Source organism: Crocodylus siamensis, chromosome 1, assembly GCF_052110815.1.
Source record: "Crocodylus siamensis isolate JL-2025a chromosome 1, ASM5211081v1, whole genome shotgun sequence".
NCBI lineage: Eukaryota > Metazoa > Chordata > Crocodylia > Crocodylidae > Crocodylus > Crocodylus siamensis.
In genome coordinates this window covers 69,554,194-69,576,743 of record NC_143395.1, presented here as the reverse complement: position 1 = coordinate 69,576,743, position 22,550 = coordinate 69,554,194, and the positions used below count along the sequence as shown (strand labels likewise).

The 22,550-nt window shown below is 47.2% G+C and overlaps 1 protein-coding gene across 1 annotated transcript in view; it reads right to left on the bottom strand.

Annotated features, from left to right (window-relative positions):
- The window catches only part of HTR1E (5-hydroxytryptamine receptor 1E), a 78,344-nt gene extending 72,553 nt beyond the window's left edge, over positions 1-5,791 (bottom strand). The window contains exon 1 of the mRNA XM_090031403.1: positions 5,575-5,791. The gene's annotated coding sequence lies outside the window, so the exon portion shown is untranslated. The remainder of the gene's footprint in view (positions 1-5,574) is intronic.
- Positions 5,792-22,550: the final 16,759 nt, after the last annotated feature.

The following is a 22,550-nucleotide window of genomic DNA, read 5'->3' as shown; positions in this document are numbered from 1 at the left end:
GGTGGGAGGACCATGCTGTGGGGTAAGAAAAGCTGCTGTGGACTGTGGCAGCACTGGGGGAAATGGGGCTCTGGCCCCCTCTGAGCCCCAGTGGTCTCGTGTACAGTGCGCTACAGCTCTGACCACTCCACTGCTGCCCCCATCAAGAGACCTGCCCCCTTGCCACTCCAGTGGGTGGACAGGGGCATGGCCAGACGCCAGCCAGCAGAGGGCAGGGAGGGCAGCATCCAATAGAGGTGGCAGCAGGGGGCTTACTCTGCTGCTTGCCCCAAGCATGGAGCAAGCAGCAGGAGTTGGGAGGGCAGACCTAGCTGTGCTCCCCTGGGGGCAGTGGGGGCAGAGGGGGGAAATGACTCCTCTCCCTGCCATCTCTGCCTCAGGGGCCACACTGCACCTACTGCTGCAGCAGCAAGGAGGGAGTACCTGGAAGACCTAGCTTGGGGCCCTACCAGTGGGACAGGGAGGTGGGGAATTAAACCCCTCTTTGGCCAGTTCAGCCAAAGCTACTGCCAGGCCTGGCCATGCCCCCACCACTGGAGCAGCCAGCACAGAGAAGTGTAGTCCATGTTGGTGGGATGGGGAGGAGTGGTGGTGGAAATAAACTTCTTCCCTGCTCTTTTCTGGGCCAGCATCTGGCCAGACCCACACCCCTGCCTATCCCTGCTTGGGCTAAGGAGCAGAGGGGCAGAGCCAGCCTTGGTCTGCTGGAACAGGTAACCCAGCCCAGACACAATGCTGGGGGAGTCTGGTTTAACTTAAACCAGGAAGAAGTCTGGGACAGACATTGCATAAACTGGTTTGAGCTCAAACAATTAAGTCTGATACTACATTCAACCAGGTTTATCTCAAACCAGTTTTAGCCAATTTGAAACTGGTTTATGTGCACTGAATGTCTGTTCTGTTACAGGTTTAAACCAGTTTCTGATCACTTAAACCAGTTTACGTGTAATGCCAGTCCCTAGCCCTGAAGTGGTTTTCACCCTGTGATCCACGGGGTCTGCTGACTAATGTCTAAGGGGTTTGCAAAAGATGACTGTGATGAATCAAAAGTGTGTGAATACCTACATTTACACTTCACATGGGTCTGCACCTCCCTCAAAATTTCTGAAGTGGTCCACAAATGAAAAAGATTGAATACCACTGGTTTACTACATGTCCTGGGGATTGAGTTAGGATTTAGTCTTGAAAAATGTTGACTAGGTAATCTTTGTAGGAGCCACAAGTACTCTGCACTCATTTACTACCCAAGAAGGTGATGGGTCAGTGTCACAGGTATGGAAGTAGGTATAATCACTGCTCTTTGCTGATGCTAATATAAATGAGCTGAGTTTTTGAAGGGAGCGTGTTATTTTTGCATATCTGGCATGTGTTCACATCCTGGATGTCAAAGAACTCTGCACACTAAGGAGGAATCCCTTGCATTGAAATGCACTTGCTCTTAGGTTAACCATATGCATCCAGACTTATAGAATGTTTTACAGCCTATGAAAGCTCTGTAAGGTATGACTCAGATGTCTTCAAAATAGACAAAATATAGGCCCTTCTTTTGCTCTTTCATGACACCTATGTTTGTACAAATCTACTGCAGGAGAATAAGAACATAATTTCCATTAACATAGTGCGAGTCTTTTAAATGAGTAACCACATTGCAGTTGTCTTCCTTCTTTGAAAAGATCTGCCCTAAAGACTCTTCACAAGTAGCAGCAGGCATGTCCTCCAGGTTCAGAATGAGGCATGTTGGCAGGGCAATATATGCAAGCATGCAGTGCCAATGTGTGCAATGTTCTTTGGCTAGACTGCCCACATTAAAGCAAACAGGAGCCTTGCCAGCAGTGTTAAAAGGGGCAGTAGACCTCTTAGGCTGTGAACAATTACAGACTTCAGGCCTACTTGCACCATGATTATTAGGAGCGCTAAATTACCTGTTTAAAAAAATTGTCACACTGGCTAATCCACTCCAGCAAGTCATTAACTTTACACAGATGGAACTCTTTGAATTTGTTGGGGCTATTTAAATGTAAAGTTATCAGCATACTTAAATGTTCGGAGGATAGGAGCTTACCATTGTAATATACCAGTCATATTATTAAGTGCAAGAAGAATAATATTTTAGGCAAGCTAATCTCTTACAGAACACAACAGCCCTAATGATTTACACCGGGGATGAATCTGACCCACTGACTTTCTCTTTAGTATAGTGTTTTCACAGCATTTGATGTCTGACTCTTTAAATATCTTTGAACTGATTTAGGACTTCCCCACAGTTTGCCATCAAACCTTATTTTTCCTTTTCATTGTGTAAAAATGCCCTTTCTTAGATCTTTTGAGGGTACCATGGTGACATAAACGTATCACTCTCACAAATTACAAATTCCACAAAAGGACAGATTTGAAGAAATACATATTTATAACAATCACTCCCTTTTTCATGTCCCCACCCCACTGTTGGCACTAACCAGCATCCATACTGGCAAGTTCAGCAGGAAAAACCAAGGACTGAAAGAATACAGAGATTCAAGTGCACATTCGTTATCTAGAAGTGACTGCACAGGGAAGCTTGCATTTATTACCAAGCAAAAACTAAAAAGCTGCTGTTTATTTCAAGGCATACTGTCAAAAGCAATGAGCTTAAAACTAAGCCTACTATGCCAAATTTGATTCTGTCATAACTCCTCTAAAGCCTTTTAAGTTTCAGCAGAAGGGAAGGTGCCACATTTAACTTTTCATGTGGTTCACAGGTGCAGGCACACAGACAGGTGCACTTGTCTGCTCCCAAAAATTGAGCAGTGGGAAGCAGCCTTGTTAGTCTGAAGCAGAAAGGGAGGGTACCTGGGAATCAAAAATGCATGCAGGGTGCGTGGTTGGTGGATAAAGAATGGAAGAGAGCTTATTTGCAGTGCGGCTCTAATTTGAAAGAGGCTCAAAGCTTTTTTTTTTTCCCAGAATCTGGAGACCTAAAGATAAAGTTTGAATAGGCTCTATTAATTTTGCAAATGTTCCTTTTTTAAAAGTAGCTCCTGAGTACCTAGATGGTTGATATTCATTTATTTATGATGTTTGTCAATCTACTGTGGAGATTCATTTTTACCAGGAAAAAGATTTTCTTTTGTTGAGACAAATAAGACGGGAGAAAAATCTGCAGGAGACCATTTAATTGGAGAACGCCTGCATGCTGGCAGAAAGAAATCGCACAGTGCAGGGGGTGGAGTTGGGGGTTTTCTTTCCACAGAGCAAGTGGTCAGGAACGTAGACTTCCATACATTCATGTGCTCTAACATCTTCAGGGAAAATCCATGCTCTCCCTGTGGGTGTTACGTTCCTTGCTCCTGTGTCAGCAAATGCCAGAGGCGGTGCCGCTCTATGAACGCAAGTCTCTTTGTCTGCTAATGTATTTTGAATATCTGGAGTAAAACTTAATGTGAATTAATGCTTTTAGCAGGGATGTCTAACCTAGAGGCCTGTAGGCTGGATCTAGCTTGTGGAGCTACTCTATCCAGCTTGCCAGGCTACTGGCAAGCCACCAGTGGTTGGAGCCATGGCTGGGGGCAAAATCTGGTGCCCAGTGAACATGGTGATCAGCAGAAGGAGGGTGAATGAAAGCCGATACAACCCAGGTCACCCTCTGGCTACTTTGCCAATCTGCATGGCCACAGCCCTACCTCCTCACTGCCTCCACCACTGCATCATGCTAGGGGAGGCACTGCAGCATGTCCCAGGTCAAAAGCTGGAGCCCTGTGTGGAGCTGGAGTTGCTGCTCTGGCACAGCAGCAACAGCAGGTCTAGTATGGGGCATGAGGCATGCAGTGAGAGCTAGAGCCGCTACCCCCCACTTCGTGTGCTGTTCTCTGTGCTGGAGCTGCTGCAGCCACTGCTGTCACGTGCTTCAGGCATGTAAGCAGTTCCATCCAAGTCAAAGGGACATGAGTACAGTCCCACCTTTAGGTGCATACTTAAGTGCTTTGCAGAACTTATCTATTATCTCCCTACGGATTTGTTACAGCAAGATGAGAAGTACGGTGTTTTTTCTGATGTTGAAAACATCACTGACTTGCAGCACATGTGTGCATCACATCTCATCTTCTAGAGTCATGTGGTTACATGAGAAACTCAGTATATAATATCCGATTTTTTAATGAAAGTTACAATGTCTGTTCTGAAAAAAATTCTGAACCATAAAAGGGTAAAAAACCAACCCCCAAAATGAAGCTGAAATGTATTACTTTTAAAACTCCCCTTGGGGCCTGACTCGTGATTTTTGAATGTGAGGGTTACAGCACTGAATGTAAAATAAATGTGTCTTATTCCCCAATTCACTCATGCTTCCACTGAATACACAACCCTTTCCCAAATGCTGGTCTACCACAGAAAGGTTCCTGAGACAGCTGAGAAAAAGGGCTGATGTGCATTAAGACTTGCAGGTACTGGAGCGGGTCAGCAGATCTTTCTTCATTGTCTGACTTTTCATGCCTAATGTGTCAGGGTTAATATGCCTCTTAAAGCATGGAGAATAGCAGTACTGCTTCACTCTGTAGGGATCATTCAGCTACCTAAGCCGAGAGGGAAGTGAAAGGAAGGAAAACTGCCAATCACTTCATCTAGGTATTAGGAAGGACAACCTGACTCCTTAGGACCACTGAAAAATGGAATAAAAACTGCTAAAAGAAGACCTGCACACAGCCTGCCTGTTGTCAACAGACTCAGAGTCTGTCCCCTATTTACCAAACCAGAGAGGGATTTTGCAGGACCTGAATGGATTGAGAGGTGGCGAATTTCCTGGTGGTTTCAGTGGGATGACACGTGTATTGAGTCTCAGGTAACCTCTCTGTATCTCTCTTCACTAACCCCGCAGTGACAGCGACAAATGGACAGGCAGCGCCATGCCCATCTTCCGAAGGAAAAAACCTCATTCCACACATTTTTGTGCTTCTTTCTGTTCCCCTACCCCACTGCCCTTTTTGCTAGCACAGATTTGAGCTGCAGTCCACTGTTATGCCCTGTCCAAATGCAGAAATGCCTGGCGTGCCTCTGAAACACTAGATGCAAACTACCAAGAGAAAAATAGGCTCTGAGGAAATAGCTTCAATACTGTATATACCACAACTCCCCCCCGCAACTTGTAACATAATCCTTGGGTTCAAAAGTCCTGGAAAAAAGCTCTGGCACCCAAGCTGGGGGACAGCGGCACGGCTCTGTGCAGTTACCAGAGGATGACCGGGCACCTTCCCTGCCGGGTCCCTCTCCCTTCTTGCCAGGCACAAGCGGCTCACCCTTGGAGGGCCACTGCCTCCTGGCCAGGGGGCTACAGCTCAGTGGAGAGGGCACCTGTTTCTGCTGCAACCTGGCTGAACCGCTCCCATCTCTCAGGGACAGAAGAGTGGGTCACCTGCCAGGCTGCGGGTGAGAAGGGTGACCTAGGTCACGCAGTCGGAGAAGAGCGGGGGTGGAAGAGACCCCCACGGCATCTGGGGCCACCCCCGCCCGAGGCTCGTGCGACCGGGGGCACGCGGATGCCCGGGGCTGAGCGCCACGTGCCCGTGCCCGTGCCCGTGCCCGTGCCCCCGCCCCGCGGCTCACCTGGGCGCCTCAGCCGTCCCGCGCTGCCCGCTCCTCCAGCGCCGCCGGGGCCCCTCAGCCACCGGTCCCGCCTCCTGGCGGCCGGGAAGCCTTTTAAATCCACCGGGGAGGGAGCAGGAGGCGCAGGTGAAACCCGAGACCGGGCGCTGCTGGCCCGACGGAGTCGCCAGCCCGCCCGGGAGAGCCGCGCGGGCAGGTCTCGGAGCCCGGCTCCTCCGGCGCCTTCCCCGCCGGCTCGGGCTGCACTGCCCGCTCCGCCGGCCCGGCTCGTGCTGGCGGCTGCCAGGCGCTAGGGGGCGGCCTGTCCCGCCCGACGGGGCGCCCCGCGGCTCCCGCTCGCCCTGCAGCCGGCCGGGGGGCTCTGCCCTGCCCCCCGACCCCTCCTGCGCTCCCGCACCTGCCCCGGGCCCCTCCTGCGCTCCCGCACCTGCCCCCGGGCCCCTCCTGCGCTCTGCACCTGCCCTGGGTCTCTCCTGTTACTACACCTGCCCCCGTGGCCTCTCCTGTGCTCTGCACCTGGTCCCCTGGCTTCTCGTGTGCTCCCACACCTGCCCCAGGGTCTCTCCTGGGCTCCCACATCTGCCCCCCTGGGGTCTCCTGAACTCCCAGATCTTCTCCTGGGCCTCTCCTGCACTCCCACACCTGCCCCTGGCCTCCCACAGCTGCACCTGCACCTGCCCCTGGCCTCTCCTGCGCTCCCAGATCAGCCCCTGGTTTCTCCTCTCCTGTGGCTCCCCTTGAGGGTCCCCCACAGACACCCCCTTTCAGGCAGGTCCTCACCAGCATCCTTGTCAGGAGCCCAGAGCCTTGACTGCCAGTATAAGGAGCTCTGTGCTGTTCACTCCACCACAGGAGCCTGGGGGCAACCCCCGCCCAGCTCTGCCTCCTGCGGTGTTTTGCTTTTTGGCCCATGGGCCTTTGCCATCGATGCTGGGCACTCAGCAGCTGTCCAAAAGGCAAACTGAATGTTAGGGCTTATTCAGAAGGGAACCACAAGTGTCATCCTGACCCTTTGTAAATCTGTAGGGTGTCCACATTTCCCTGCTGTGCCCAGTTTGGTTCCCACACTTCAAAAAGAGGTTCCAGAGAAGGGCAACAAGGATGAGGAGAGGTGTGGAAGAGAGACTGAGGGGGCTGGGCCTGTCCGGTTTAGCAAAGAGACACTTCAGCAGAGGCATGATCAGGGTTTATAAAATACTAAATATTGAAAAGAAAGTAAATGGGAACTTATTCTCTCACCAGACAAAAACGAGGGGTCAAAAATGAAACTAGTAGGTTGTAAGTGTAAAGCGAAGAAAGGGAAATTCTTTTTCCTGTAGCGTACCATGCAAGTGTAGGACTCATTGTCACCAGATGCTGTGGAAGCTGACAGTTTAGCCAGATTAAAAAAGGGATTGGATAAAGTCTTGGAGGAAAGGGCATCAGTAGCTATTGAGTGTGGGAGCGTAGGCAATGTGTGGGGGGGGCAGTATGAGAAGCACATGGCCGCCAAAGTTTCTGCACTGACATCAGGGCACAGGGCTGCAGCCTGGCTGGAGCCAGAGCCTGGCAGCAGCAGGGCAGGAGCAAGGTTGGCAGTGCAGAGTTGTGCCTCCCCCACTGTCAACACTTACACGTCATCAGTGCATGACGTCATCAGTGAGGGGTACAGCCTCTGACTCAGAACTTCTTAGAGCCTAAGGCTGCTCCCAGATATTAAAAAATCCTCCCCAAAACACACTTTACTTGAAGAAGCACTGCATTACTTGAACCCAGCTCTACATCTTGGGCGCTTCAGTAGGGCTTTCTGGCACTTCTTTATGCAGCTGATTCAATCAGCTATTAGATACAAGTGCCAAAAAAGCCCCATTAAACCACCTGATCTATACAGATGATGGACAAGCCAGGTCCAATTAATGCACTGCCTCTTCTGGGCATGTGCTGCACTCAGCATGGGGGCATGCCAAATTTAAAGTAAAGTGCCGTTATTTTTTTTTAAATGTCTGCAAGCAGCCTAAATGTTGGTAGCTGCAAGTGGGAATGGAATAGTGGACAAAAATCTTGGTCATATCCTGTTCACTCTCCCTTTCAGCATCCACTGTCTGCCACCGTGATACAGGAGACTGAGTCAAGATGGATGTGTGATCTGACACAGTAAATGACAGTTCTTATATTCTGATGGTTTTATGTTCATCTCTGCACTTTTCTCCTGCTCCATCAGATTAATTCAAATTGTGCTGTGGCACCAAAAAGGATGCGTCTGCGGGGTGAGTACAAACAGAGTGGTACAGAGCGAAAGCAAATAAGAACCAAGAGAACGGGGCAGAGGCTGATACATTCCCCTGACAGAGTCAGTCGAGGCTGAGCCTGTGTTTGAGACCATTTTAAAACTTATATTCACCAGATGTAGGCTTAACATGATCCCCACAACTCCTTCAATGAAGACCTGGCACCACAGAAATCTGAGCTACCTGACAATGATAGAAAAAGAGTGATGTTGGGTAGCACAGCTGTGATATATGACAGCAAACAAAATAATGCCTTATAAGAATAAAAAACTTAATGTAGGCTTGCTTTCTAACAGCGAATTTGTGACATTTCTTTGTTTTACTTAGCATGATTTAATACTTGCTCACATTTATTTCCTGCAGAAATGATGTGTTTTGTTGTTGTTATTTGGAGCTCTTTTAACTTATTTTCCTTCTTCTGTTGTTTGCTCAATTTTTTCCATGTCATTTCAGTTTAACCCCATTTATCCAGTGCGTTTTCTACTGTCCCCTTCTAGGACCTCTTTCAATTGGATGTGTCTGGATTTGTGATGCAAGTCATCATATTCTGATGATATAAAGGATTAAAAGACTGTGAAATTTTTTGATAATGGTTTAGGGCCATAGTCAGCTCATGGATAGACATGTCCAAATACTGCTGGAGTCAGTGTGTGCTGCCCCCATGTAACTCAAGGCAGAATTTGTTCTGCTGATAAACAGTAAAAGTTGTTCTACTTCAGGACAATGAATGGCGTGTGCCCCGGCGGCTGGGGAGAACAGCTGCGCTGGCAGTGGAGGGAGTGCGGTGGCAGTAAGCGGGAGGAGCTCCCACAGATGCCGCTAGCACTGTCAGCAGCGGGGTGTGGTGGGATGGGTGGGAAGTGCCAACCAGGGGTTGGTGACCACCTGGAGGTGCTGCCAGCAGCATTGGCAGTGGCCAGGGATGATTGCGGACCACCCATAGACACCACTGGCAGTGTTGGCGGCAGGATGGTGAGTGGTGACCGCCCACAGGGACCACCCACAGTGTCGGTGGTGCACCTCCTATGCATCACCCCTGTTCAGGACCATGCTGCTGGAAATCCCTAAACAAATCCCTGTGGTATACTGCGAAGTGAAGTCTGTGAAAGTGAAGGATGGGAAACTGGAGCAGTGTTAGAGAAGTTCTGCCTTTTTTCTTCCTAATAATATTTGGAAATTTTAGCCCTATTTCCAACAGAAGATATGGCACTATATCATTCTGTCTACTGAGAAGCAAAGCTCAAATAGTAACCAAATATATCCAATAAACCTGGAGTGGGTGGGAAAAGCAGAAACTCAGAGATACTTGTAACACATTACAGGTATGTTTGGGACAAATTATGAACTCCATTTTGTTCTGAGAAAATCGTCTTGGGATCCTGGCCTTCACTGCAACCTTCTCTTTGTATTGTAACGTCTAGATGTGTTTGACATCCACCTGGGGGCAAAAGTCACTAATTTTAACACTGTTAGTCTGTTTTGTAATGTGTGCCCATGTGAGGTAGCAGATCCTTTGCAGTCGGCTAACAATGAGAGCCACCAAGGGCTACTGATGTTGATTGACTCTTCCCTTCTTGAACAATGTGATTTCTACCAGAAAGGCCATTCACTTTGGGATATGTTGGTAGAGCAGCTAAAGCATCTTGAGTTTGAGCCTTGCCTAAGCTTGTGCACCTATTTCTGAATGGGTATTGGGCTGGGATGTGGTGCTAGCCACAGAGGATCATAGGAAAAATAGGGCTGGAAGGGACCTCAGGAGGTCTAGTCCAGCTCCCTGCAGGTAGGATTGTTTGTCTAAGCCATTCCAGACAGATGTCTGTTTAACCTGCTTTTGATTCAGTTTCTCTAGGTAATCTGTTCCAGTGCATAGCCACCCTCATAAGTCAGAAAGTTCTTTCTAGTATCCATTTTTTACAATTTAAGACTGTTACTACTTGTCCAGCCTAACCAGTTTCCCCTCCAATTTGCATTGGTGTATGCACATGTTCATATGCTTCAGTTGTGCCCCAACCTCAACCAATCAGATGTCAGAAACTGTTATCTTAATTCATATTCAAATGCCTTGATCGTGTTCCCTCAACATGCTTTAGCTGTGCCCCAGCCTCAACCAATCAGATGTCAGAAACTGTTATTTTAGTTGTTATTCAAATGTCAAATTGTTGTCTCAGCCCTAGGCTCTTCTTCACTATCTCTGGAGGTGTTGACTCATGTTTGCTCAACATATTTGCAAGTCTTATGCAGGCTGGCTCAGCTGATTAGGGGCAGTTGGTTAATAAGCCACAGATGCTGAGGGTCCCGAGGTCTGACACCAACCATTGATGTTGGTGTCAGTTGCACCTTTGTCATGTAGGCTGGTGTCAGCCAAATTTTGCTGTTTTTATCCTTATACTTAAACCTGTAAACCCAATTAGCACCCAAGCCTGGCTGCCTGTGTCTTGGTGCCTGATAGCTGCTGACTACAGGAACTGGTGTACCCTAACCATAATAGCCTTCTGGGCCACAAGGTTTAGGTGGATCTTGGCTATTAACCTTGACTCCCTACATTTTAATTTCCCATCTAGACAACTTGGCTGACAATAGGATAGAGGGTTTCAAAAGGTGATAATTTTAGGTGGTTATGCGGGGGGCTTTTCCTTGATCCCATGCAAGCAAAATTGGGGAGGAAGAATGTAGGCAGAGAAATTCTTCCTTGCCTGGAGATGCTGAAGATACTAAAATATTGGTGGTTAAGAAAGACAAATTTCTTTGGGTAAATCATATATCTGTTATTAGACTAACTCAAATAGTTGGAAAAATTCTGCTTTGCAAACTTTTGGGTACCAATACCCTTCGGCAGGCTGAGGAAGTGTCTGCAATTAGTCTGTGCTCTTCCTGGATGGAATAGTAAATCAGCCAGGGGCCAGTACAGATGCAAGAAAGCCAGTCAGTGGTGGTTAAGAAATTCTTCTTCTAACTTGTGTTCCTTACTAGCTGGCCAATGAAAGGGTTAGCTGAGCTATGCTGGGAGGTGGCGGGGGTTGGGCAGCAGGCAGGCTGATTTTCAAGCAAAGCAGAAACCTGTGTACATGCCTGGGGAGTCAGTTTGCAGGAAGGGGTTGAGCTCTGGGGCATATACAACTGAGGCCTGAGACCTCCCTGAAGGCAACAGGGAGAGGATGTTTTGAAGGAGAGGACTTCAGATGGCAGTCTGGCTGATGCCTAAGCAGTTGCCCAGGGTTGCAAGGAAAAATCCTAAGCTCCCCTTGACTGTGTGATGCAGCAAGGAGCCAAAGTGGTTTGTTTTTTAGTTGGAAAGCAGTTAGCTTGTGTTTATGTTTTGACAATGTTGAAAACTGGAGGGACACTGGTTGTGGCTGTAGGGGTGGAGGAGAGGCACTCTCTGCTGATGGGGCTGGAACCCAGGAAGTCTAAGGCGGTGGACCTGGGTTGAAGGGTCTCAGCCAGACAAAAATGGCCAAAGCCAGGCTGGCAGAAGCCTGGACAAGGATTTTGGGGCCTGAGGGCTCAGTGTTGATTTGGACATAGAGGCCTGCTATGAAAGGACCACTGAGAGTCATCTGTGAGGCATGGATGTGACTGTGAGGGTGGCTGGAAGTCAAGATTCTAGCCTCTAAGTCAACTCAGGCCCTGGTAAAGAGGGAACATGCCTATGGGGTGAGAAACAGAGAGGTAAAAGGCATCAAGGAGTAGGCTACCTGGCTTTTATAGGCAGCTGCCCTTTTATATATCTAACAACAAGTCGTGGCAGGTGAGAGACAGGAGGCAGAGGAGGTTGGGAACACAGACAGGCCAGTTTGGACAGTTGGAGCACCAAGACTTCAGGGAAGGTGAATAGCCGAGCCTGTCACAGAAGCATAAGCTTTCAAAGGTATCTCCTATGAGAGCTTATATGTCTTTAAACCAGTTAATCTCTAAGTACTACCCTTCTCTGTTTTCTCCCCTTAATTGGAAAACCAAGAGTGGTCAGGAAAGACAGGTGCCAAGCATTTGTTACACAGAAAGGTGAACTTGTGGGTTTATGATCAGGGAGGCTAGCTAACTGCTGATTGTGAGAAGACAGAGAAATTGGTCAGAAGAGACCTAGAGTACCAGATTGAAATCAGGACTTGGAGGAAGGTCCCAGTTTTCTTGCTGGCCAGGAGGGACCAGTAGAACAGAGAGGCTGTAAAAATGAAAAGGCCACAGAAGAGGTAGTCAGGAGTTTATGGGTGACTAGACGAGTGACCAGACTCCATTCAGAAGACGTTCCCAAATCTACAGTATCAGGAAAGTAAAAAGTTACAGCTAGAGTGAGAACAGCTGCAGCCTGAGAGGGAGGAGCTGCTGGTGGAGGATGGCACTTGCAGCTACGTGACTTGCTGAAACAGAGCACAGACATTGGTGTGAGCTGGATCTTGTGGAGCTAGATCTCTAGAGCAGAATTTATTTTTGCACCAAATTAGGACTTACACAGGGTCTAGACATCCCCATTTCAAACAGCAATTTAAACTGGCCCCTCCTAAGCAGCCACAAAGCTCAGTAAGTGCCTAAATTCATTTAATGCCTCCATTTTGGACTGCTGAGGTCCCTAGCTATTGATGCTAAGGTTTCCACTCCCGATCAGAAGTGATTCAGGGGAAGCACTTAGGCACATCCTGTGCCTAATTTTTGCCTATGCTCTGTTTTGCTTCCAGCTGGTGTTGGGAGGTACTAAACCTCTGCCTAAGTCCCTCCGCTAATCAAAGGAAAGCCCTCTTTCCTGTGCCTTCACCCCTTCATTGTTGTCTCACACCAACTGCATTGAATTCAGCTCAGAATAGCTGTAATGGTGCCTATGTTTTGTCCAATAGCTTCATGGTTAGCAAATTCACTCAGGAAATGGGAGATTTAGATCCTATGCCCTTGAAGGGAATTACACATACATCTCCCAGACTCCAGGAGAGTGCCATAACCATCGGACTAGAGAAGAGGTTAGTAGGTGAAAGGACTCCACACTCCTTCTCTTGAAATAGGGCAGCCAAGAGTGTAAGAGTCATGGAACCACAAGGACAACAAGCAGCAGATTACACAGCAAACCTGACTGTATAGCCTGGTAGTTATGGGAGGGGGAAGTTCCTAGGCTCTACTGCCTACTGTCAGGCTTATTTCTCTTATTTTAGCCAATTCCTGTCCAATGTAAAATACATAAACATACCCTGGGGGAAAGTTAAGAAGGAACCATACACACAGCTGTATCTACAACCCTATTTTTTTGGCTGTATGAATATGGCACTCTCCTGAGAAGGAGGAGTCCTGGCAACTTCTTGATATCCTCAGGCCCCTTTTTGCAGGGCAGAACTCAGGAAGCAAACTTAGCCAGACCTGCAGGGTTTGCTGATACCCAGGGTACTGCAGGCTGGAACCTGTGTTAAAAGTGCTAAAATTGTGGGATTCGGTGAGGCCCGAGATGCAGGGGTGTAGCTGGACCTGGAACAATGATTCTAATCCCCAGTGTGAGAGCTTATTCTATTGGAGAATTGAGCCAAAAGGAATCTCATGAGGTTCAACAAGGACAAGTGCAAAGTCCTACGCTTAAAATAGAACAATCCCATGGAGTAGTACAGGAAGCAGCCCTGCAGAAAAGAACCTGGGGGTTACAGTGGACAACGAGCTGAATATGAGCCCAGAGTGTGTCCTTGTTGCCAAGAAGGCTAGCAGGTTACTGGGTTGCTTTGGTAGGTGTGTTGCCAGTAGGCCAAGGGAAATGATTATTCCCCTCTATTCAGCACTGCTGAGGCCACATCTGGTTTGCAGTGTTTAAGCTTGGGCCTCCCACTACAGAAAGGATGTGGACAAATTGGAGAGAGTCCAGGAGAGGGCAACAAAACTGGCGAGGGGGCTGGGGCACACGACTTATGAGGAAAGACTGAGGGGACTGGGCTTATTTATTCTAGAGAAGAGGAGACTGGAAGGGGATTTAATAGCAGTTTTCAAGTACCTGAAGGGGTGTTCAAAAGATGATGGAGCTAGACTGTTTTCAGTGGTGGCAGATGACAGAATAAGGAGCAACAGTCTCAAGTTGCAGGAAGGGAAGCTTAGGTTAGATATTAGAAATAATTTTCTCACTTGGAGGGTAGTAAAATACTGGAGCAAGTTACCCAGAGGGGTGGTGGAATCTTCATCCTTGGAGGTTTTTAAGACCTGGCTAGACAGGATGTAGTTGGGGATGGTTCTGCTTTGAACAGGGGTTTGGACTATATGACATCCTGGGGTGCTTTACAACCCTAATTTGCTATGATTCTATGATTCATTCTCCCATAAGCATCTCTTTAAAACAACAGCCCTCCCACCCCCCATTTAACTGTCAGACTGGGAGCCTGCCATTCCTGTGCCAAAACAACAAAGCAAATCCTATTGGGCACCCTGTTTTGTTAAGATGAAAAACAGTCTATTTATTAAATATTTTTCTTGTAACAAGCCAAACAAAGTTTAGTTGCCAACATATAAAACAACTAGAAAAGTGTTGTACATTAAGAAAACAGGGCCATATTTTTATGCTGTGCCTGGATTCGCACCTATGAGCCACAGTATTTTTAGCCTCACATTTTTATGTTGCCTATCAAAACAAAAGAGATTAAAAAAAAGAGGGAAAAATAAGGAAGTCAATGAAAACAAGTTGAGGGTGGAGATGGAGAAAGGCAGGAGAAAAGATGAGCCAAGGAACATATGGATTTACCTCCTGCCTTCCATCTGCCCTATAGGGTATTTTGGTTGATCAGCTCTACAAAGAAGTCTCTTACAAGCTCCAGTGTTTCTGTAGTTTTCTACCTGTTTTGTTTTTGAACCTTTCCTTTGAGGCCAGCCTGCCAATCCATTATACCAGCTTCCATGCTGTGAAGTGAAGCAAAATGATATCTCTCACCATCAGTAGAATTCTGTGGCCATCCCTTTTGAGACTTCCATTTACTGGACATATGATTTAAATAGGCAGGCATTTGCTTTAAGATTGAGTGAAATCTCTAAGGGTGCCTGTACACACCAAGGGATTTAATCTTCATTAAATTAAATAGGTTTATAAAATTTAAACCTGTTTATTTTGGAGTGTCACATCAGTGTTTGCATGTAGTAGGTTTTTGAACAAATTACACTTTGGAGTGTCGCATCAGTGTTTGCGCACACTTGGTTTCTGAATGACTTAAATGCAGTCCCTGGCCAGCACTGCAGGGGAGTGGGACAGTCCAGCATTGTCCTGTCCCCCCACCCAGGCCCAGGGCCCTCCATCCCATGCCCTGCCATGCAGCTGTGGGACCATGGAGCTGGCAAATGGTGCAAGAAAAAAAAAGTGTAAGCAATTTGAAAGAGGAAGCAATTCAAAGGGGTGAACTACAAAAAAGTCACAGCACCATCTGGTGGACAAAGAGGCTTATTATACGTCTTTGAGTGCCTTTGTGTGGCATGCAATGAATCCATGGATACAACACTTTAACTTGCTGCAAGCCCAACTAAATTATGTCCAAGGAGTTTTACTTTAATGCACCAGAAAGACTTCAAAAGCATCTGGAAAACCCACTCATGCAAACAGTCATGCTGTTGTAATGTAAGAAGGGTAAAAAATATGTTGTGTACAAAGGCCCCTAAGTTCCCATTAATTCAGGTTTCAATATTATACAGGACCTTTGAAATAATAACCAGGAAATATTTTGGGGAAACTTTTAGATCATGAGTAACACTGAACAACATAGCCTGTGATATTAATAGTCAAGACTTTCTGGTGTATTTTCTGTCTTCTCTATTTAGATTGCAAAAATTGTGGGATTACAAGTATTTCTATTTTTACACATGCTACGAGGCCATGATCTTGGTTTGGGCCTTTTGTCACTATTTTAATATGAACCATTTTTTTGTAAGGTAATATCTTTTCAGATGTGCATAAGACTGAATGAATTATATTACTCACTTTATCATGCCTTCTCTCCCACTTAACGATCACTACATCTTATCATTCTTGCCAACTCCTATGGCAAGAACAAATAGAGTAAATTCAAGCTAGCTACCTTCAAGAATGTTATGGGAATACATCAATCATTTACTTATACAGAGCCCTCAATTCAAACTTCTTAAAAAGCTTGACAATAAAAATATAATGGATTGTAAAAAATAGCAGTTATAGCGAATAACATGTGAAAGGAAGGATTTAAATAGAAACAATGCAATCCCATTGAAAGGAATAAACATTAGTCACTCAGAGTTGTTTAGGCAGAAGGTTTCTTGAAGCTTAGTGGTATGACAGCCCCCAAAATAGAATATTAAATAAATTAAGTATTTTGATTCTTTAGTTGCTGCTATTTAAAAAACTAAATTAATGCCATGTTCCTGCCAAGTACTGTAACAACAGCCACAGGTACTAGATTCACAAGGTCATTCTGATGTGAAGTCAGTAGGGTTGAGCAAGTTTGGCACTGGCCCCTTGTGCTATGGGAGCTGCTGTAGCCACTGTGCAGGGAGTCCACCCCCCAGCTGCAACAGAAGAAGCCAGAGTGCAGTGAGCCTCTAAGACCCTGTGTCCCTCTTCCCCATCCCCTAATCCTTCCTTCCTTGCTCTTCAGCATGCGGCACAATGCCCTTGTTATGTGCATGTACAGGTAATAGCAGTATGAGCTTTCCTACACCACCTCTAGCAATGGACCTTCAATAACTTAGCTTCTGGGACACTCAATCCTTTGCAGTAGATGGTGAGCAATCTCATGAAACTGAGTTGCCTTCCTTTATGTGCAGTCAAGTATCTTTCACTGTGAAGAGAAATCTGCTTGTCAGATCAGATTATTTGGATTCAAGAATGCGTTCATTCATATGTTGCTTAGAGGCTTCAGTCATGGCTGAGGCATGTCAGATGTGAGAAGGATGAGAACTGTGATGTCATATTTACTTGTTGTTATGCTGGTCTTGCTCACTCAAGCCTTGGAGTTCCAGGCAGCAAGCTGTGATTGAAAGCTGTGTCATTTTTGACTGGCAAAAACTAGCAGGGAGACATTGACTCTTGTGCACCCTTTTCTCCCAACTTCTTTGAAATTGTCCCTCTCTCATCCGATTACTTCCTCTTCCATTTCTAGAACAGAAAGTCACTGTGTCTAAATCTGGACTAGTAGGGACCAATTCCAGGGGTGAGAGATTTGTGTACGGTCCAAGCAAACCCAGTCCTTTGATTTTGCCAAGTCCATAAATATCAATAACAATAAACAACATGATATACTTAAAACTGCCCTGAGACAATAGGTAATTTCTGCCAAACAACTTAATTTAATATCTGGAACACATGGGCACTAGCAGAAAACAAAGAATAATTTTAACATAATACTAAGTGGAAAGCTCTTGTGTGACTTATTCAAGTACTAAATTTTTGATCAATCTGTTGTTCTTGTTCTGTTTGCCTTTACTAATTTCTTAACATATGCTCAAAGAATTATAAACTGAGATTCGTACATCCATATATGAAACTACGGGAGGCTCCTCCTGGTAACTGATTCCTGTAGTTTTAGCTATTATAAATGACTAGAATCTGAACTTTTTTTGCATATCAAGTAGGTCTGTATCTAAGCAACAAAATTGTTTTCCAATTTTCCAGTAAATAGGGCTAATAATGTTGAGTCAGAAAATTAATCCAAAATTCTGCAAGGTATTTATTTATACTTTCTTAAGATAATGATATATAAACGTGAGTGAGTGGTACCTCCTGAGTCTGGGGGAGCACCTGCAGAAGCCGCTGATGGCGGTGGCCTTGTCAGGGGGTGGGGAGGGGGAGGCACCAGCCTTGCTGTCAGCCATCGGGGGGGGGGGGGGGCACTGGCCCATGCACCCCTTACCAGTCACCTATGTATATAAATAAAATTCATAGTTTACAGTAAGGCATGCATATGGATGGGAATATGTAGAGACAATACATACACAATGGGCACATCTACACTTGTAGTTGGCACAGAGGAATAAACGTTAGCACAGTTCAAGCTGAAGTTTATTGCTCCTGGGTGCAGCATTTATGTGTGCACATTTTGCTGGGGTAGCTCAGCCCCGGCTGACAGGGAACTCCAGGGGTCAGCCTGCCAGCCTGGAGCTGTTCTGCCTCAGCTTAACATGCTACAGAGGGCCTGGCAAGGGCACAAGGATGCCACAGTGTGGGGATAGCTGGCAGGCAGTTCCCATACTGTACCGCCCTCATGTCCCACTCAGCCCTGGTCACCATCTACACATGCATTGCAGCAGAGTAAATAACTCTGCCATAGGCAGTACTATGCTATGGTGGAGTTAATTAGTTTACTCTGGCCTATAGCGCTGTATGTGTAGACAGTGATGCTTTACTGTGGAGCTAATTAGTCGGCTCCACAGTAAAGTACATGTGTAGATGCCCCCCATGTAAACAACAATTTCTGTGCTGTGGGTGCAGAAATCTCGGGGGTCACATGCTCCCCAACCACCAATGTGTGGCCTGTGCCACTTCCTCCATACAACATGTGACCTGTGCCCCGTTCCCGCTGCATAGCCTGTGCTCCTTCCCTACTTCCCCTCCTCTCCACCTCCAAAGCCTTACTTGGAGGGAGCTGTGGGAGCTGCTTTTCCCCATTGCCTGGCTGCCATGTTCATATTGTGCATACACATGCACGTAATATCCCCTGCCTTGATTACTCTCCTCCTGCTCCTCCCAGTCCCAAGCAGCCCCTTGGCAGCCTGCAAAGGGAAACCTGCGTTTTCCCAAGTTCTTCTCCACTAAAGGAAAAAATCCACATTTTTCCACATCAAACAGAAAACCTGGATCCCTGGTCATGACAATGTATCCAGCCAGAAACCCATGGCTAACATTTTAAACAGTAAACCAGGGCCATCTTATATTTTAGGTCCAGTAGCTGAGGGGTTAGGAGTTTGCTCAGGAAATAGGAGACCTAGGTCCTAGGCTCCTCTCCTTGCCCAGAAGTGGTTTGATCTTACATCCCTCTGACTTCCTGACATACTGCTCTAACAACCACATGACAGATCAGGCATTATCCTGTAACCTGGGTGGCAGCCCAATAGTTGCCACCCCTGCCTAAATATCAGGGATGGTGTGGTGAGAGTGGGGCAGGACTTCCGGCAAGCACCAATTTACTTTCCAGTTGGCCCCTGCTCCCCACAAAGCAGCCCGTGGTCCCAAGAAGGTCTAACACTTAACTGATTTAACTATTTACACTTTATTTAAAAAACAAGAATAATAGTAAAGGTTATTTATAAGTGAACTTAAATGGCAAAACAAACCATAATGCATTAGTCAACGCTTGACTCAAGAACCACAGGTAGGGTAACTGACAGTTTTCAGCCACTGCTGAGATGCTACAGCTGCTCATTTCCAGCAGCTCCAATAAGTGATAGACTGCAACAGTATAAGCTCTTCTGGTCTGCAGCAGTCAAATTGTTTCAGACCCCAACCCCCCAAAGAGGCTGAAGGATGACCTCTGTGGCAAACAAAAAGGCAAGCAACAAGCAACAGAGTAGGATCCTGCATCAATTGGCGTGATCCAAGCACAAAGCTCAGGGACTCCATCCAATGATGATCAGCTGCAGAATAAGGGACAGGACTGAGTCCCCTCTGGGGCAGTTGGTGGCAGAGGGTCAGCAGCACAGGCAGATCCCAGGTGTCACTGCTCCAAAGGGTTGCAAAGGCACTCGAGGGATCCCACCCCTGGAACAAACTGTAGGCAAGGCAAGGGCCCCCAAAGGGACACTTGCATGCCTATACACAAATGCCAGGAGCTTGGGGAATAAGCAGGACGAACTTGTCCTCCTGATAAACTCAAATAATTATGATATGACAGAGATAATGGAGACCTGGTGGGACTCCACCCATGATTGGGCCATGGGTACAGACAACTATACCCCGTATAGGAGAGACAGAATGGGCAAAAGGGCAGGGGTGTAGCTTTTTATGTTAAGGAAAGCTACACGTCCATGTAAGCTGACATTGGCACCCAGGGTGGATGCCTTGAGACCCTCTGGGGGAAAATCTGAGGGGAACCAGGCACAGGGGACACTATGGTGGGAGTCTACTACAGACCCCCTACCCAGGATCAAGACCTTGACCAGGAGTTGGCTGATGCCCCACGCTCCAGGTACATGGTTGTCATGGGAGACTTCAACTACCCAGACATCTCATGGGAAGAGTGCTCGGCCAAATCCGAGTGGTCGCAAAGCTTTCTCTTGTGCATGGACAAGCTCTATCTGACACAGGAAGTCTATGGGCCGACGACAGGTAAAAAGCGCTGTTCGACCTGGTACTGGCAGCCGGGGATGACCTAATCAATGACCTAATGATTTGAGGGAAGCTGGGTGACAGTGATCACGAGCTGATCACCTTCACTATCTGCCATAAAGCTGGCAAGTCAGTCAGTAATACAGAAGTCCTTGACTTCAGGATAGCTAACTTCAACAAACTAAGGAGGCTTGTCAGTGATGCCCTAAAGGGCCACAACTGAAAGGGGAGGAGAGTGCAGGATAAGCGCTTGCTCCTCAAGGGAGCAATCCTGGATGTGCAAGCAAAGCCAATCCCATCTCAGAGGAAAGGCCGCAAAAGAGCATAGCAGCTCTTGGGCTGTCCAGGGAACTAGCAGACCTCATGCGTTTGACAAGAAAGACCTGCAAAGGATGGAAGACTGGATCCACCACCAAGGAGGAATACTCTGGACTGGGCCGGACCTGCAGAGAGCAAACCAGGAAAGCCAAGGTTGCAACGGAACTCCAACTAGCTACAAATATTAAGGATAATAAAAAGTCCTTGACAGGCTCAGGAATTGGGTGGATGAGAACCTGATGGTGTTTAATACCGAAAAATGTAAGCTTCTCCACCTTGGGAGGAAAAACCTGCAGCCTCCTTATAGGCTCGGCAGTGCTACGCTGGTCAGCACTAAAGATGAAAGGGACTTGGAGGTCATGATTGCCCACAAGATGAACATGAGCCTTCAATGTGATGCTGCAGCTAGTAAAGAGAGCAAAATTCTAGCCTGCATCCATAGATGCTTCTCAAATAAATCCCAGGATGTCATTCTCCCCTTTTATTTGGCCTTGGTGAGGCTGCAGCTGAAGTACTGCATCCAGTTTTGGGCTCCACTATTCTATTCTATGAATCTATGAATTTATGCTCTAAACCCCTGCTCCAGATGACTGGCTGGGCGCCCCATATGCCTCGCGGCTCACCAATCCCACTGCAAGAGCCAGCCTGTGCTCCAAGCTCCTGGGAACTCTCGTCCTGGTGCTCTGCCACTCCTCAGGATCCCAGTGCCTTGCCTGCTGTTGTCCTGCTTCTCTGGGGAACGCAAGAGGTTTGCTCAACTCACCAGCCCAGCTCCCTGCTCCAGATAATACTCTTGACTGCTGCTTCTTCTCCACAGTGGAGTAGGGGGCCGACTGCCACTCCTAGCCTCTGGGACACCCGACACGTCCAACACACTGCAGTGGGGCCTTGGGGCACCAGCTCCCTGCCCCAAGGCCTGGCCATGGCTCCCTCTCTGCTGCCGAGCTGGAGGCATGGCCGACTGCCACTATCTTCTTTTCCCAGGGCCTTCAAAGCTCTTCAGAGGGGTCTCTCTGCTCCCTCTGCTGGGTCAGCTCACCCTAGCTCTTCTTAGGCCTCCTGCATCATTCCCTGGAGTCACTGTCAGCAGCCCCCATGACAGTTTGGCTGCTGCTTTTATCCCCTCTGGCAGTCCCTCCCTGGCTTGCAAACTGACCAATCAGGGCTCAGGGTGGCTGGCCCCCAACCCCGGCCATCCCCCTTCCATGTGAATGAGGGGATTGAAAACCCCTTCTTTCAATTGGCTTCTCCTTTCCCACAGGGCAGGGCTCCCCTGCTCCACCTTCGGGGTTGCTCAGAGTTCACCAGCACTGTTTCTAGCCTAGCATAAGTATCTCAAGCCAATTTGGTGAGCCCACATTGGCAGTCTGTTACAATTCAATAGTCCTTTTGAATTTGAGTCACTCCCTTTGGCTCTTAATATCCATTAGCTGGAGAGCAGTGCAGTGAAGAAGTTTTTGTGTCTTTGGGAACAAGAGTACAAGACAGAGCCCAGGATCTGGCCCCTTCCCAAGCAGTAGACCACTCCATGAGCCATGCATGCTCCAGCTTGATCTCTTTATTGTGACATTTTAAATCTCCCTCTCTTGGCTGTCCAAGGGGCCCATTTCAGAAGGATTGCTAGAATGGAGTCTAGATAATGCCTAACTTATGAGAGACATTCTGGGGCAGTTTCTAGGCTCCCCAAGAATCCATACACTGTTAATAATCTTAGTAGCCAGCATGCAAGGTTTATAATTTCAGTAGAAGTCTTCACAGACCTTTTGTAAAACTTTGCAAAAGTCACAAGCTTTGACTGACACATTCTTAGACAGACTGTTATTAAGAGGACTAAGTACTTCTGGTTTGCAGTGTCAGTAGTTAATCAAGGCTTAACTACATTTTTAGATAAAGCTAAAAAATAAACAGTACGTGGAATTACAGCAGAATTAAACTGACCACAAGGAAGATAGTAGTAGTATAGTCAAGACATCTTGCTACTATTCCAGAGGTGTGAGTTGGAGCTTTGCTTGGGACTTGTCCCAAAAGCTATCTCCGGTTAACACCATGGTAAATAGTTATTGGGGCATTCAGGCTGGTGAGCTGAAGGTGGTTGGTTATGATTCTAGCTACATTGATCCCTTCTGTTATACTCTCGGCTTTTGGCTGGTGTGCCTTAATCC